This window comes from Bacillus rossius, chromosome 1 (genome assembly GCF_032445375.1).
Source record: "Bacillus rossius redtenbacheri isolate Brsri chromosome 1, Brsri_v3, whole genome shotgun sequence".
In the NCBI taxonomy this organism is placed as follows: Eukaryota; Metazoa; Arthropoda; class Insecta; order Phasmatodea; family Bacillidae; genus Bacillus; species Bacillus rossius.
Window position 1 is genome coordinate 378,671,509 of NC_086330.1, and position 16,198 is coordinate 378,687,706.

The 16,198-nt window shown below is 37.3% G+C and overlaps 1 protein-coding gene across 1 annotated transcript in view; it reads left to right on the top strand.

The window, feature by feature from the left end:
- Positions 1–16,198, top strand: part of LOC134528569 (coactosin-like protein) — a 135,865-nt gene that overhangs the window by 260 nt on the left and 119,407 nt on the right. The window lies entirely within an intron of this gene.

Here is a 16,198-nt window from a genome sequence, read left to right on the forward strand (position 1 = left end):
ATTAAGAATTCTCCAACACACACACAGTTAAAAATTTTCATCTTAAAATTACGAAGAACGCTCTTTACAAAAAAATATCCAGGGATATTAATAAATTTTCCGTTATCTTTGTAAATTTACGGGGGATAACATATAACCATGAAAATGATCGTGGCTTTTGTGCTTGTATGAGTGTATAGCCTATATATGTACAAATGTATTTGTTCTATATCCCGGAGCACTCAACTTCATACGGTATTCACAGAACAAAAAATTAAACAAATAAAATACTACCTAAACATAAAAAAAAACGTGTTAAGACAACAACAAAAATAATCATTTATTCTACGAAAGTTTTTAACTTAAAAAATTGGTTGTCTGTAAAGTCATAATGTCATAATGTAATTACCACTATTTTGTATTGATACAAAGAAGGAGTGAAATGAAATCTACAATTTAATTGATAAAGTTACTTTTATTTGCACTCATTAATTCAAATATGGTTATTACTTTAACGAAGTGATTGTTTTAACTATAACTTTTATACATGTTTGCTATTTAACTTCTTCCAATCTGTGTTATTCTGTCAAGGATAGGACGATGATAGGAAAAGTAGGAAACGAATGGGAGTGTTTCAAGTTTAATGTGCCTCGAAAAAGTCAAATCGATGGTTGTTCCAACCGAGTGGAAGAGAGATAGATGCGGCGCAGGCGTACAATGTGCGTAACGGGACACTTTTTCGTGCGTGCAGCCGGCGTTCATCGATTTATTAGACGTCACGCCAAAAAATGTATCTCGGAAGTTTAAAAACAGCGTAGTTTCTACAAAGATTGTTATATAAAATTACGAAGAAATCTTCGTTAATGTGAGATGATTGCTGCGTTGAAAAGTCCGTCAATTTACTGTTATTTCTAACAGTGAACTTACATGAACAAACTTAATTTGGTGAATTAATAAAGCGCTATGGTTAGTTTTACTATATTTATTTTTGTTCATTCAATGTACAGTAAACTCCCGATTATCCGCGCATGCTACGAAAAAATACAGCACACATGTAAATCTGTATTTTATTACACGTGAGCAATTTTGAACTCTACTGACGAGTGTATTGTGTGCAGTATACAGTAAAACGCCACAGGCCTTCTCGGAACTCAAGCAGTGTTTAATGAAGTCTCTGAGTACGTACAGTACTGTATCCTTGTTAGGAAGCAAGTACCGAGCACTTTTATGTTTACATCACTGAAATGTATTGTATGTTAATTATTAAGTATTTTAGCATCATTAAAAATTTTTTTTACTGTTAATTGTAAATTTTACTGTACATACATATTTAGAATTTTAAGTTGAAATTAATGTTTCCTTTTTGTTTGCCATTTTCGGCTCTTTTGCGGATTATCCGCGATTTTCACTATCCGCGGTGGCCCTGCCACTTTATTTCGCGGATAATCGGGAGTGTACTGTGTAAGGAAAGGTAACATTTTGGAGAGTAGGTACAAGAAAATTTGAACCTACTTCGTGAAATACGATCAAGTTTTCAGGATCCCCACACTTAACTTCAGTTTCCTTGAATTCTTTTATTATTTTTCCCTGTCCCATAAATTTTTTTTTTTCCTGTCTTATCCGCCTGTAGAAGTATCGCTATACACATGATTTTCAAAACACATTTCAACAAACATACAGAGCGTGCAGAATTGACTATAAATGTGTTCCTACACAGTTCATAATTTGCACTGTTATTCCCATAAACATTACGTAACCAATTTTGCCAGTCTGAAGAAAAAATAATTTATGTGTTTTAAAACTGTCAAATGACACATCGTTAACTGGGATCAAGCTAAAGCAGTAGATATTTTATTGTGCTTCAAATTAATACAATTTTTTTTGTATCCGTTACGGATTATTAAACACATGAATTAAACAAATACATGACTGTTATGATAAACATTAAGATAGTACACAGTATGAAAAATCACTCATATTGTTTGGTAACTAAGGTATTGTTAATTTCCGTAAGTTTTTCCAGGTTTTGATGACAACTTTTTTCAATTCCCTGATTTTTCCTTTGTTTTAATTTGTTTTCTGTATGCGGAAACCCTGGCTACATTAGGGCCTTATATTTACGTATTACAGCTTATCAAGTCTAGGAACTATGAGAGTGCATTTAGGTCGGTATTCCACTGTAAAGTATTTTATAAAACATATTTTAAAAAACGTCTTTGACCAAGATTATTTGATGTGTAATAGGCCATATTTCGTAAATAATTACATTTATAAAATTTATTTTATAAAAAGTAATGGGTTGGCATTACATTTTATTAAAGCAGTTATCCAGTTAACTGTTAAGATCGCGTCACGTTTGTGAATTTTCTAAATGGCCACACAAGTAAGTAGACTTGCAGTGTGGACACAACGACAAAGTTTATTTCTTAGTGCAAATGTTTCATGAAATGCTACACAATGCAAAGTACGAAGACTACAAAAATAGAAATAAAAAGCAAGATGTTATAAACACAGTTAAACCTGGTTGTACTATCCTAGACGTAAAAAACAATTCAATTAAATGTGGTTAAAAAGTGTAACTGTTTAATGAACACTTAATACTCTTTACACTACAATTAAATGTTATGAAATTCTGATAAACGGGATACTACTTTGACATATAATATCTTTTACTTTGTGTACTTAAAGCATAAAACTTTTATAAAATACTCACTCTTCAAATATTTTATTGAAATATGAAAAATATATTTTATAAAATGTGTTATAAAATATTTTAAGTGGAATACCGGCCTAAGACTCCCCGTGCCACCCCCCCCCCCCCCCCCACCCCGATTATATATACATCCCTCCTAAATAAAATGCAGAGGATTTTAAAATGCAGTATTTACACGCACTTATTTTTTTGGTAATTTGATTAATATATTTGGCTTAAATTTTAAGTATTTATTACGAAATATTAGTTCACCAGTAGCAATTTTCAATGCGTATTTTATACAATAGTCTCTTAACTACCTCTTCGACAGGATGTAACATCACAATCTAGCAAAAAAAAAAAAAAAAAAAAAAAAAATCAACAAAAACTGAACTGAGATTTAAAAAAAATGTGTGGCGTATTGTTTTATGTAAACACGAATGATTAAATTTCTGCTTGCAATGAGACAAATGAACATGTTGTGAAGTATTACAATACTAAAATAGTTTATGCACAAATATACAAAAAAAAATTCAAAATGAAACCAATAACGAAATAATTGTCCGTCAGCAACTAAATTCGCCATTAAAAAAAATTTCTACTCTCTAAATAAAATGAAATAAAGTGCAAGTCTTAATATTTTACGTCTTGGGTCCAACACATGAGTGTAACCGGGCGATGACTGTTCATCTGAACGTCACAGGTTAATGAACAGTAGGCCTAATTGAAAAAGTAGATATACGCCAATATCCACGTCTAAATTCACTTATGAAGGACAATCATATTACCTAAAACGTTTTTTTAAAACGCCATGTCGGGGTCCTAAGTCCCACCATTTGAATGAGTTGGTGCCAAATATACTATTTTCGTGACTTTTACGGACTATAATTTTCAATCTCCTTAGATTCACCTGCTGTTTTGAGTTTAACTACCAAGCATTCTTCGAATCAGCAGAAAGATTTACGTTGATGGAAAGAAGACGCGAAGTTAAAGAGCATAGAATAAAAGTATTTTCGGTTTTTTAACATTTTTTTTTTTTTTCGCAAATACCGCCCAACTACATATTTACCCAGGTTAGTTTTACCCTACTGAGAAAGTGGTCGTTGCCCCAGTATTCCTGCTCAGTACGAGAGGAACCGCAGGTACGGGCCACTGGCACCGCACTCGGGCGAACGACCGGTGGTGCGAAGCTACCACCCGTGGGATTACGCCCGAACGCCTCTGAGGCAGTATCCCCTCCGAGAGAAAACGATAATTAAGAGTTCCTGAGCCGGAAGGCTTATGATGACTATTCTAGGCGGTCCGTATGTGTTACGGCCGTCAACTATGCCCTTGTGATCCACCAGAGGATTCATTCGGCACAGCGCCCGTTTGTTTCCGGTGGTCAACCATGGGTATGAGATCTGGTGTAGGAACTCGAATCGTCTGCAGACGACTTACTTGCAGTTTTTGAACAAGCATTGTAGAAGTTTTTTTATAAATTTTACTTATTGGAAGAAAATGACCTAAAACGAAACCGACTACTACTGGAATTTTTGTAGTTGAAACTTTAATTTGCCTGTATTGTTGTAACTCTTTGAAACTCACTCAATGCGAGAAAGGCTTTAGAAATGATAATAGCGCCGTTGGGTTATAGCATGGCTCTAAATGAACTATAAGATTGATGATGATGTTGTTCATGAGTAGGTCGTTCAAAAATACATTATTTCTAACGCTTTGACATTCCAGCCAATGGGAACAAACCTTTTCCGAGAGACGTCCGAGAAGGATCTTGCACGAGAATCGCAAGTGCCAAGGCGTCTTGAAGCGCCAAGTCTTGTCGTACGAGCGGCCGACATTTTCCCAGCTACTTAATAACGCTTAGCGCGTGCTTCCGAGAAGAAGTATCTCGTTGTAAGTTTACATTTGAAAGGAACCTTCGACCTCCTTACAGAAGCGGAGACCCGTGATAAATTTTATTTGAATAGTTCCGTGACGTCAGCTTGTCCTCTTATCGGCGTGCCGGTGTTAACTTGGTGAATGGTCATACGCACACCAAAAGACTTCATTTTGTTTGAGCGTCACGTCAATTTAATTTGACAGCGAGGTTTTCAGATTAGGACACACACAATATACACAACGCAGGGAAATTGGTTAGGAATAGGCCCTGGGTTACCAGTGAAGACTACAAAAAAAAAACTTTTTTTTTAACGAACCTAGAACTTAAAAACTTATCATGATGCTAAAGAAATTTTAATATTCTTTCCTGAAAAAAAATTATCGTTAAGTTTTATAAGTAACAACGGTCAAAATCGGTGAAATTGCGTCATATATGAGGCAATAAAATCTTCGAAAGATTTTTTCTAAAAACGAAATCATGGAAACTGAATTGAAATCGTAAATATATCGACCAGCACTCTTAATTACATACTAAAATAACAATTTAATACTTCCTTTTCCTATTGTAAATAATTATTCGCGCGAAGCTGACAGACAAGGAAAATGAAAAACGAAAAAGGGGCGGTTCTGGGTCACCAAAACCCGAAATTGTTCAATGACAAAGTACAGCATGTCCATAAAATAATACATCAGTTATAAAATTTAAGAGTATCAACTGTAAGCGTTGTAGAGTGATAGTTCAAGGTCACAATTGAACAGTAACTACAACAGTTTTAGATAAGCGCATGAGCGAGTACTGCTTTGTTGTCTTCTCGCCTGCAGCGCGAAAGAATGGCTCTTCCCCCAGTTAGTAGAGAGAACAGGATGGAGCCCCTCCCCATTGGAATATCTGTACGTCCAAGTGTCTGGCCGTTGGCTTGGTCGTAATGGTCGAGACGACAGAGCTCTTTATCGCTGGCCTCCACGGTCACCTGACATAACGCCATGCGAGGTTTTCCTCTGGGACTTTATAAACGATCGTGTCTACGTTTCGCTGCTGCCTAATGATCTCCCGCAGAGTTGAGACACAGAATTGAAGAGGCTATTGCTACCATTACTCCGGGCTTGTTAACCAAAGTGTGGGAGGAATTGGACTTAGGTTGGATGTGTACCGTATAATTATAGGTGCACATATTGGAAATTTGTAATAAAAAATAGGTTAGTTTACCTTAAATTTGATGTATAATTTGTTGTAAGTAGTCTATATTAAACTGTAATAATATACTATTAAAACTGGGACATATTTTTATGGACACTCTGTACTTGGGATTTATATACTCGTACAGATTACAAGATTCATTCCTGATAACGTGGAATAAACAAAGGAGCTAACGACACGTTTTTTGAAGTAAAACATGTTATATTAACCTAGGGGGTTATCGCAATACTCATGGAGTTATGATGATGCGCGCGCTCCTAGCATTATAGTATAGCCTGTCGTCATGTAACTTGTATCACATTTGACAGTTCTCAATAATATTGCGGGTGGAACCCATTTCCCAACTGTCACTTGCACTGACAACCAACATGAGGTTGTTTGCAAAAAAAAAAAAAGTCTTTCAGTTATCGAGTAAAGTCACGTCTTCTCAGGTTGCAAATAACTTATGATACGAAACTCGGACACAAAATTTGACTTAGAAATATTTAAAATAATGCCGAGCTTGATAAATGTATGAAAATTGCGTTTGTAACTAAATTTCTGGACACGAACCACACGTAGTTTCCGCGCCCGCCGCTAGAATTCGCTGCCGGAGCAGCTACGTCGACTATCGAATCCTTCGATTTGCATAGCGAAATGTCAAACTATACAAAGATACGGCTCCGATAAAAGCGAAAAATACTCTATAAAATAAAGAACATAGGCTTTGGACATGATTTTCGACAAGGACATTGACTAAAATACTGCTCATCTTGTTACAATGCATTAAACAGTTAATACGTACTACCATGTTTCCCTTTGGCTTTGTGCACTTTGGTTCGCGCAATCCGCCACAGATGGCAGCACCGTGGTTCCACATCTCCGTTCCATGCGACTTCCGGTCCATTCACGAAATTACTTCTGCCGAATCCCGTATACCGAGAATCTAAAATGTTTACACATAAAACAAATTGGTTGTCTGTAAAGTCGGTTTACGGACGATAGTTTAACGTGACGTCATTACAAAACATTGATGAAATGATTGCATATTTTTATGAATAAAATTGAATCATTTTTATTGAATTATCACTATTTTGTATGGATACAAAGAAGGAGTGAAATGAAATCTACTATTTAATTAATAAATTTACTTTTATTTGCACTCATTCATTCAAATATGTTTATTACTTTAACTATAACTTTTATACATGTTTGCTATTTAACTTTTTCCAATCTGTGTTATTCTGTTAAGGATATGACGATGATAGGAAAAGTAGGAAACGAATGGGAGTGCTTCAAGTTTAATGTGCCTCGAAAAAGTCAAATTGATGGTTGTTCCAATCGAGTGGAAGAGAGATAGATGCGGCGCAAGAGTATAATGAGCGTAACGGGACAATGTGCGTAACGGGACAACGAGTCATCCTTTTTTGTGCAGGCAGCCGGCGTACATCGATTTATTAGACGTTGTCACGTCAAGAAACTGTTGATATAATAGTATATAATTGGTACTACTTTTGAAAACTGTAGGATTCGAGACACGCCTACAGTCACCGCAGAGCACGCGCTGCCAAGTAACGGATTTTCCGTAATTATTACTGTTTTAGACGTCGATTTACGGAATAATGTAATTGTTATTTATTACGTTAGCAGAGAAAAATAAACAAGTCACAAATATATTGTATCAACGTTTCATACGATAACCATGTAGCCTATGTTAGACGAAGGTAAAAACATTCTATTAAGTACTAGACACAAATATAAATAGTGAAACTTATATTAGCTTTTTTTTTAAATATCAAGTGGTTTGCACACCTGTGTAGTTTTTAAATCATTGTGTGGGTGAATTACATTGTTAACAGTACAGGAGCGAGGGTTGATTACTTGGCACCACAAGGCCTGGTTGGACCCCTGGGTCCAAGGCCCTGTTTATTTTTATCTCAGCGTGTGAAATAAATATACATACTCGCTCTGGTTATTTTAAAGTAAAATAATTTATATAAATAAAGCTTAGTTTGGACTTATAAAACAGTAACCATAATTTTACCATGTATGCCCGTCGGTGAATTATTTTCCAAGGACACTGCTACAACTCAAAAGCCAAGCTACTTTTATGTTTAAATACCTACTATTGGATACGTTACATGGAACAAATGTTCCCAGGGGCAATGCTCCTCGACGTTTTATACATATTTTAAAAATCAAAGACGGCCAGTTCATGTATACCAATACATGGAAGATATCTCAAAGAGCCACACTAGAGCGATAGAGGACCTAATTTGGGGCAAATTTTGAAGTATTTTCAGGTTAAATAACATTCTAAGTAGGTAAGAAATAACCATTCAATTATATTGTAGCACGTGACTGTAAAATTGTGTGGAAAGGAGGGGGGGGGGGGGGGGGAGCGTCTCCAATCCTGGTCCCTGGGAAGCCTTCAACTCACGTAGTTTCAGTAAAGGTTATAATACAATCAAATATTACTGTGTGTTTGGATTAGCCAATTTGACCGGCCATATTTACATTACGTTTTTTTTCTAACCTAATTAAACTAAGTGTATTTTGGAGGGGTCCGGGTTAGGGATGGACCTAGATGCGTCTCAGGCCGAAGCCTATACGCCTAGTCATGCTGGGATTAGCCATGCAGGGAGAGGGTCGCATGCATCATGTGCTAGGAGGGGATTGGCCAGCCATGGCAGCGATTGGCGCCATGACTTACTCCCCTCACTCTTAAATCTAGACTATAACTAGATATAGGTTGGGCCCAGGTAAAACCTGCATAGACACAGGGAAAACCCTGGGCACATTCATGCGGGATGCAAATTGGCATGCATTACGTGTAGGAATTTACAGGAGACAGATGATGGTCTGGATTAAGTGTTGGGCAGAGTAGAAAAGAGTCTACCATGCGAGGGGTTTGGGCACTTGGACTCGTGGTCCGCTTTGAATTTTATTTGCATCTGGAATATTTGACCAGGGACGCAAGCGCCCCTGGTGGTGAGTGGTTACACTGACCACTCACTCCACCGCCAGTCATCACCTAAAAAACTAAGAAACTAAGACTTACATTACGTCTTTAAAAAAAAAAATCCGAAGTTGCACGAACGTGGGATCATTCGGGCAGGGTACTGAAGCTACGTGAGTTGTAGGCTCCCAGGGTTCAGGGCCCGTAATCGAATGTGGAGGCCGTGGTAGCTTCACACCGCGTTCGTTTCACGCGTGGTTTGTTTTGCGCTGTGTTGGCAGCAATGCGGCCCGGGTGCTTGTCAGAACGAAGCGCGCCGTTCACATGAGAGCGGACAGCGCATTGCCGTCAAGGTGTACAGACCAGCCACCATCACGTTACGTCATCAGCTCCTTGATCCATTACATTGTAACAATTACCTTGTATTTACGAGAAGGCATTTTTTGACGTGATAACGTCTTATAAATCGATGAACGCCGGCTGCACGCACGAAAAATTGTCACGTTCCGCCTGAGCCGAGCGTGCAAGAACCGACCAACCGCCGTGCGAGAAAATCTTCTATAATATCGAACAGGTTAAGGCGGGCTTTTTAACTAATTATTGTTTGTGATTATATTTGAACAAATTATTTAAATTAAATTTGCAAAAACTGTAAATAATATTTGAAAATTAAAAAGTATGCAATTTTTCATCAATGTTTTCTTATGACGTTATCACGTAAAATTATCGTCCGTAAACCGACTTTACAGACAACACCCCCCCTTTTTTTTGTTTGGTGCAAAAAAATCCTTCAAGTAAGTGTCTAGGGTAACCCTAGTGTGTTACTCATTGCAGGTCTGACGGGATGAATGAAGTTCAGTTTTATTTCAGTAAATGGAGACACCCGGTTTTACTTTGGCGTTCTCAGCGAGGCACCTTGCGGGCGTGAAAGGACCTGAGAATTGTACAGTTAAGAAGATCGCGTTGTTCTGACATGATTGAAAATCATTTAAAGTCAAATTTTGGTAGTGTTTGATTACTCTAACAGCGTATAAATGGGTTTCAACATTCGGCATACTGAATTCCGGAAGAAAAAAAGGGAAAAAGGGGGGGGGGGGGGTTTACTAATAAAAATGGCGTTGACGGTCGAAATTAGCGAGGACGTTTGCAGCAAGTTTTTTACTCGGCAATTGTTCCTTATTGCGTATCCAGATTTATGTTAACACAAAATCTATATATATATATAAAAGAAAGTCGTGTTAGTTACACTATTTGTAACTCAAGAACGGCTGAACCGATTTGGCTGAAAATTGGTAGGGAGGTAGCTTAGAACCAGGAGACGGGCATAGGATACTTTTTATCCTGTTCCCGGGGGAGAAACAAATAATAGTTTAAAAAACTAAAAATCACGCTTTATATAGAAAACCAAACTAAATAATAGAAAATCAAAAAAGTATATTGTTCACAATAATCATAACCCACTCAAACTTTTAATTTAATTAAATGTCACTTTTCATTTAATTAAATTTCACAATATTTAGTAGACTTTGTTTATATCGCGCCAAAGACAAACTGAAAGAAAAGAGTTCGCACATGAGCGAAATGGTTTTCTTTACAATGTGCAAACTCTTTTCTTTGAGTTTGTCTTGAGCGCGATATAAAAAAAGTTTACTAAATATTGTGAAAATATATAAATTGACGAATATCTTATTTTGCAAATTTAATATATATATATAAACAAAGTCGGTTTAGTTACACCATTTATAACTCAAGAACGGCTGGACCGATTTTAATGATCTCTGATTTGTTGGATTCGTCTCCGCCCCGAATAGCAGAATAACTATTAAAATGTTGATAAAATTCACAGAAAAAATATTATTTTTAAATAAATTAGGTTTGTAACTCCGCCATTTTCGCAATTGACAACTCATGTCACGCAGGTTGGCCATAGACATACAAAGTTACAGACGTAAAAACTGTGAGTGTCATTTCTCTATGTCCGCCAAGCAATAGCCGCGAAGCTATTCTAACGAATAAAGTAGATAGAGTAAGAAAAACTAAACCTCTGAACCTTTCGTCGTCGCCATGTTTGGGACAATTGTTTTTACCCATTTTGTGATTTATTGTTTACTTTTATCATTAAAATTAATTAAAATGAATCACCCAATCGCATTAACACTACAGCACTACCACATAAAAAAACAGATTGACAGCACCTGGGACGAATGCACAATGGCACACAAACGCACATTGGAAAACACTTGACAGATCATTGAATGATCTGCGCAATGACTCGAGATGTTTTTGAGACGCAATGATTTTACTGTCTGGTGATTTCCGCCAATACTGCCAGTCATTCCAAGATCGACTGCTGCCGATGAAATAAACACTTGCCTCAAATCACTGACACTTTGTGAAGAAACTTCAGCTGGCAACAAACATGAGAGTTGCATTTCTGAACATCCATCTGCTGAAGATTTCTCCAAGAAATTGCTGACTATCGGTAATGACCGTGTTCCTGTCGACGAATCACGCGGATTGATTTTATTTCCTCCGAATTTTTGAGTTTTCGTCTCATCGAAAGACGAGCTCATCAACAAAGTGTTCTCGAACATTATTGCTAAACACAAAAATAACAAATGGTTGAGTGAGTTAGCAATTTTGGTGGCTAAGAACAAATATGCAGATGACTTAAACTTCGTAATTCAGAATAAAATCGTTGGTACTCTGCATTCATTCAAATCTATTGATTGTGCAACTAACTAAAACGAAGCCATAAAATATCCAACTGAATTTTTAAACTGCTTGGATGTGCCTGACTTACCACCGCACAATTTATAACTGAAGGTTGGCTCGGTAGTCATCATGCTTCGAAATATAAACCAACCCAAACTATGCAATGGAACGCGTTTAGTGAGAAGAAAACTGATTATCAATCTGATTCACGCCATGATACTCAAAGAAAAAATTCAAAGGTGAGGAAGTTCTCATTCCGAATATTCCGATGATTCCAACCGATATGCCCTTTGAGTTTAAACGATTTCAATTTCCGATTCGTCTTGCCTTCGCCATGACGATTAACAAATCACAAGGCCAATCCTTAAGTGTTTGTGGTCTGAATCTAGAAAATGGGTGTTTTTCTCATGGTCTATTTTACGTGGCATGTTCACTTGTCAGCAAACCATCCGCTTTATTTGTTCTTGCGCCTGATAACAAAACGAAAAATGTCGTATATAACAAAGTGCTTCACTGAATAGAATCAACCCGAGTGCAACCTATGCAGCAAAATACATAGCTCCAATAAAGCAAATGTCTTGCTGACACGCCATTGAAATACTTTATTTTTGTACTTTTTTATTGAATTTTGAGAATTCATTTTATTATGTTAATAAAATCCTAAATTAGGTTTAGCTAAAAGTTAACACGACATTCATTGACTGTTAGGCGGTACGAAGTTCGCCGGGTCAGCTAGTATTAAAATAAATAAAGGAAATGGATGTGTTTGTGATGCAAAGCTGTGTAGTTACCAAACTGTATTTGATTTTTAAAATATGTATAAAACGTCGAGGAGCATTGCCCCTGGGAACAATTGTTCCGTGTAACGTATCCAATAGTATTTGAACATAAAATATTAAAAATAAAGCATGCCGTTGAAGGTGTGTGGTGATGCGAAACTGTGTCATAACCAAAATATTTTTATTTTATTTTGACAATGTCAGTTATATTACTTTGACGTAAACTGCATGCACAATAAGAAACAGGTGATCCGTCATTGCTGAGGGAATCAAGGTGATTGGTTTCTCGGGGGGCATATTACTGTAGCGTGTGTCATACTCAGTTCGCGATGTGTCTTTAAATGGGCATTTACTCTCTTTCCAATGCACCATATCTGCCATCTGCTTCAGTGTGCTCTGTTGCCTCATCCACACCACTCAGCAAAAATGATTCAGGCACAACTTTGTAATGTAATAAAAAAAAATAGCGTGCATCTGAAACTTTGTATTTTGTAAAGTAAAATTTGCAATTATAATTTAGGTAATACTTTTTAAAAATGATAATTTTCATCAAGATAATCATACAATAATATTCATTATTTATTTCTAAGGAGTGGCAATTTAAAGAAGCCATCTTGTTTTCAACTGGTGTTTTATGAACAATTTTTTATTTACTTAATTAAAATATTATTTTTGCTCATTTTAGCATAGCGTATAATTGTATGGGATGCCTTGTTATTAATAGTGACGGTCTTCTACAGATAGTTTCTCATTTGAAATAATAGTGTTTAGATGGAATTTTTCTCAGAATAACTGCTAACTGTGACACTAATTTATAGCATTGGAAAATCAACCATCTATAAATTATAAAATATATATATTAATGCTTGGTATACTCAAAGATGATATATCAGTACTCGTCAGAGATGTGTAACATATAACCTCAGCAACGAACAAATTCATGTGTTCTCATGTTGCAAACGCTCTAATAACACGAAACTCTCTGACACGAAATTTAAACAAAAATTCTTCAAAATAATGCCGAGCGTGATAAATATATACGAAAATTGTGTTTTCGACCACATTTCTAGACGCGAATCGCACGTAATTCCCGCACCCGCCGCTAGGATTCACTGCCAGAGCAGCTACGTCGACTATCGAATCATTTGATTAGTAGGCTGAAATTTTAAACTATACAATAAAACCGTTCCGGTAAAAGCCAAACAGACTTGAAAAAAAATACTAAACCCCGGTATTGGACATGATTTTCGACAAGAAATTCTATTAAAATACTGCCCAAAGTTTTCCCATTGGCTTTGCGAATTTTGGTTCGCGCAGCAAGACGTAACGTGAACGTGCCAAGTAGCATGACTGCAGCAACACTGCCATCCAAATGTGATACAGACTATAGCTCGCCGGCTCAGTACCAACCTCCCGGCATAACTAGTATTTGTACATCTGCGGATATCCCCCGTACCTGTGATCTCTTTGGCCGAGGATCCTGTGTTCAACTGTACGACGCAGAAGTCTTAAGGTCGGTCCACACGCAACGTTTCGTACACAGTTTTGACTGCGCAGACAAAACTGTGCAAACAAAATGTTGCAGTTTAGCCGTGTCCACACAACACAGTTTGCAGCCAAGTTTTATCCTATCAGTTACGAGAATTCCTTACTTTGGCCAATTATTTCCGGTTTACCGACCTCAAAGAATTAATTTTTTTTTTTGTGATTTTATCTCTGTTAGCCGCGATATCAACCTCTTGGTATTTTTGCACAAGTGCTTCATGCGCTTGACTTTTTTGTCCCTATCGCTATATTCTTTTGATTTGACCCGCCACAAACACGTAAAGGACTTGTACAGACCAATGAACTCTGTTATAAATTCACGTGAACACTGTCGCAAATCGGTCATGGTTGAACATATTACACTGTTCCGGCACAAACACCGAGTGAGAACTGAGCCCCGTGTGCGGAGAAGACGGAGGAAGTGTCCACACGCTACAAGTCTGTGCAGGTCGACTAAACTGCGCGGACATAAATGCTCTTGTCTTGGCCACAGTTTTCCTTCTCCGTGTCCCGTCTACGCGCAGTTTACAAAACTGCGCAGTTTACAAAACTGCGCAGTTTTCCTGTCTACACGCTACGTCTTGTCTACAACGATGTGACCTGCGCAGGTAAATCGTTGCTGAAAACGTTGCGTGTGGACCGGCCTTTAGTTTAGTGAGGTTCAGTCATTCCTAGCGGGCGCTTTTAATTTCCATTTTTGCTTAGTTTTCTGTTAAATACATGGACATTAATGGGGAAAGAAAAAAATAAATTGTTATTAGCATGTTATTTCAACTGCTGATCAATATCCTTACAATATAAATTTTGTTTTTATTTAAAATAAAAACTGAAGAAAATTTGTATTGGCTCATAATGACTCGATTTCGCCGGAAATTTATCGTTGTTTACGAAGTCAACTGGAGCATAATTTTTCAGAAAAATATCAAAATTTCTTAAGATGTATTAAAAAAACCGTATGAATTTAACTTCCAGATTGGCTTTAAAAAAGTTGTTTCAAACATTTTTTTAAATTTAATTCCCTTAAGGAGGTTTATTACCCATCCCTCCCCCCAAATAATATGAGGGCCTCGCAAAGTCTACGCACGCCACACGTGAATGGCTTAAGTATTGCTGGTTATTCGCATCGACATTGTAGGCACAAAAAAGAATGTTTTAATGGCACCACGACGACATGCAAGATTTCTTTGTGCCTGCTTATGGAACAGTTCTTGCAGTATTTCTGAACGTATTAGGCCTACGGCAATGTAGATTTTGATGGACAAGTATGAAGAATGCTGTAGCAAAGTGTCATCTTAACGTGGATCCTGTTCCCAACATTGTCAAGCAATTTGCAACGTGAGGTAAATGACGAATACAGGAATAACCCAATCAGCGGTGCAAAGCTGGACACAACAATGATCCGTCACCGTCCTTCCGTTAACGAGACGAGTAAATTCACGTCCGTCATAATATTTTCCTTCTTGGGTGCTGCCAGCAACTACTAAGGCTCATATACTTTAGGAAATTTATCTTGTAAATGTTTTTTTCAGTTGATCATGTATGCTAAGCACCTATAAATGATTAAACAAATTCTAAAATATTTATTTTAATCTATTTTCTAGTTCACGTGCATTATTTATTATTTTCGTGTTTCAGACAATTATATTGTTTCAATAATCAAACGGTGGTTGTACACCAATAAATCAATCAAAATCACTAATAAATAATTATCAATGGGGCTTAATCCCCTAGTGAGCAGGAGGGAAATCAGTTTTTACAATAGCACGCTTTAAGTCGCTCCGTGCCACCAATAGAAGCCGAGTAACTGGCTGCGGTGGCAGCCATGTTTATGTTCTAAATACGTTGAGAATGGTTTTAAGAGCAAGAATAACTAGTGTTCTATTATTACTTTTGTTTATTTTCGTTATGTACGCAAATTCTGCCCGTGTTATGTTCTCGAAGCATAATTATTTGTTTTATTAAACTATTTGGTAACCCTGAAATGAATCTCATTGGCTGCCATTTGTTACGTGCATTGTCTCATGTCCACAAGAAATCGCTCACATCGGTTGCAGATAGCCCAAGGAAAAGAAGTGACTTCTATCTTTATTCCTCGCAATGCCCACAGCAGCATATGGGTTTGAGTCCCTACCGTGATCCCGCTAGAGGAACAAATTTTAACACCGCCTTATAAGTAATCCAGTACCATCCTTTTCACAGACATCCACACATAAACTCTATTTCACAGCAAGAGGTAGTGGGCGGCATTCCCGCGGCCTGGGACTCTTCGCGGGTCCTTGGTTCGATGCTGGGTTCTGGCATCCAGACTACGAGGCCCGCAGTGGCTGTGATGACAGCACACTGTGTCGCAGTGTTGTCTGATTAAGCAAACAGTCTGAGCAGTGGAAGCACAGACGCGATGGTGAAATGTTCCGTCTCAGTTGTGCCACTGCAGAGCGGGCCTTAGGCCAATTTCACAATGACGCAGAAAAGTA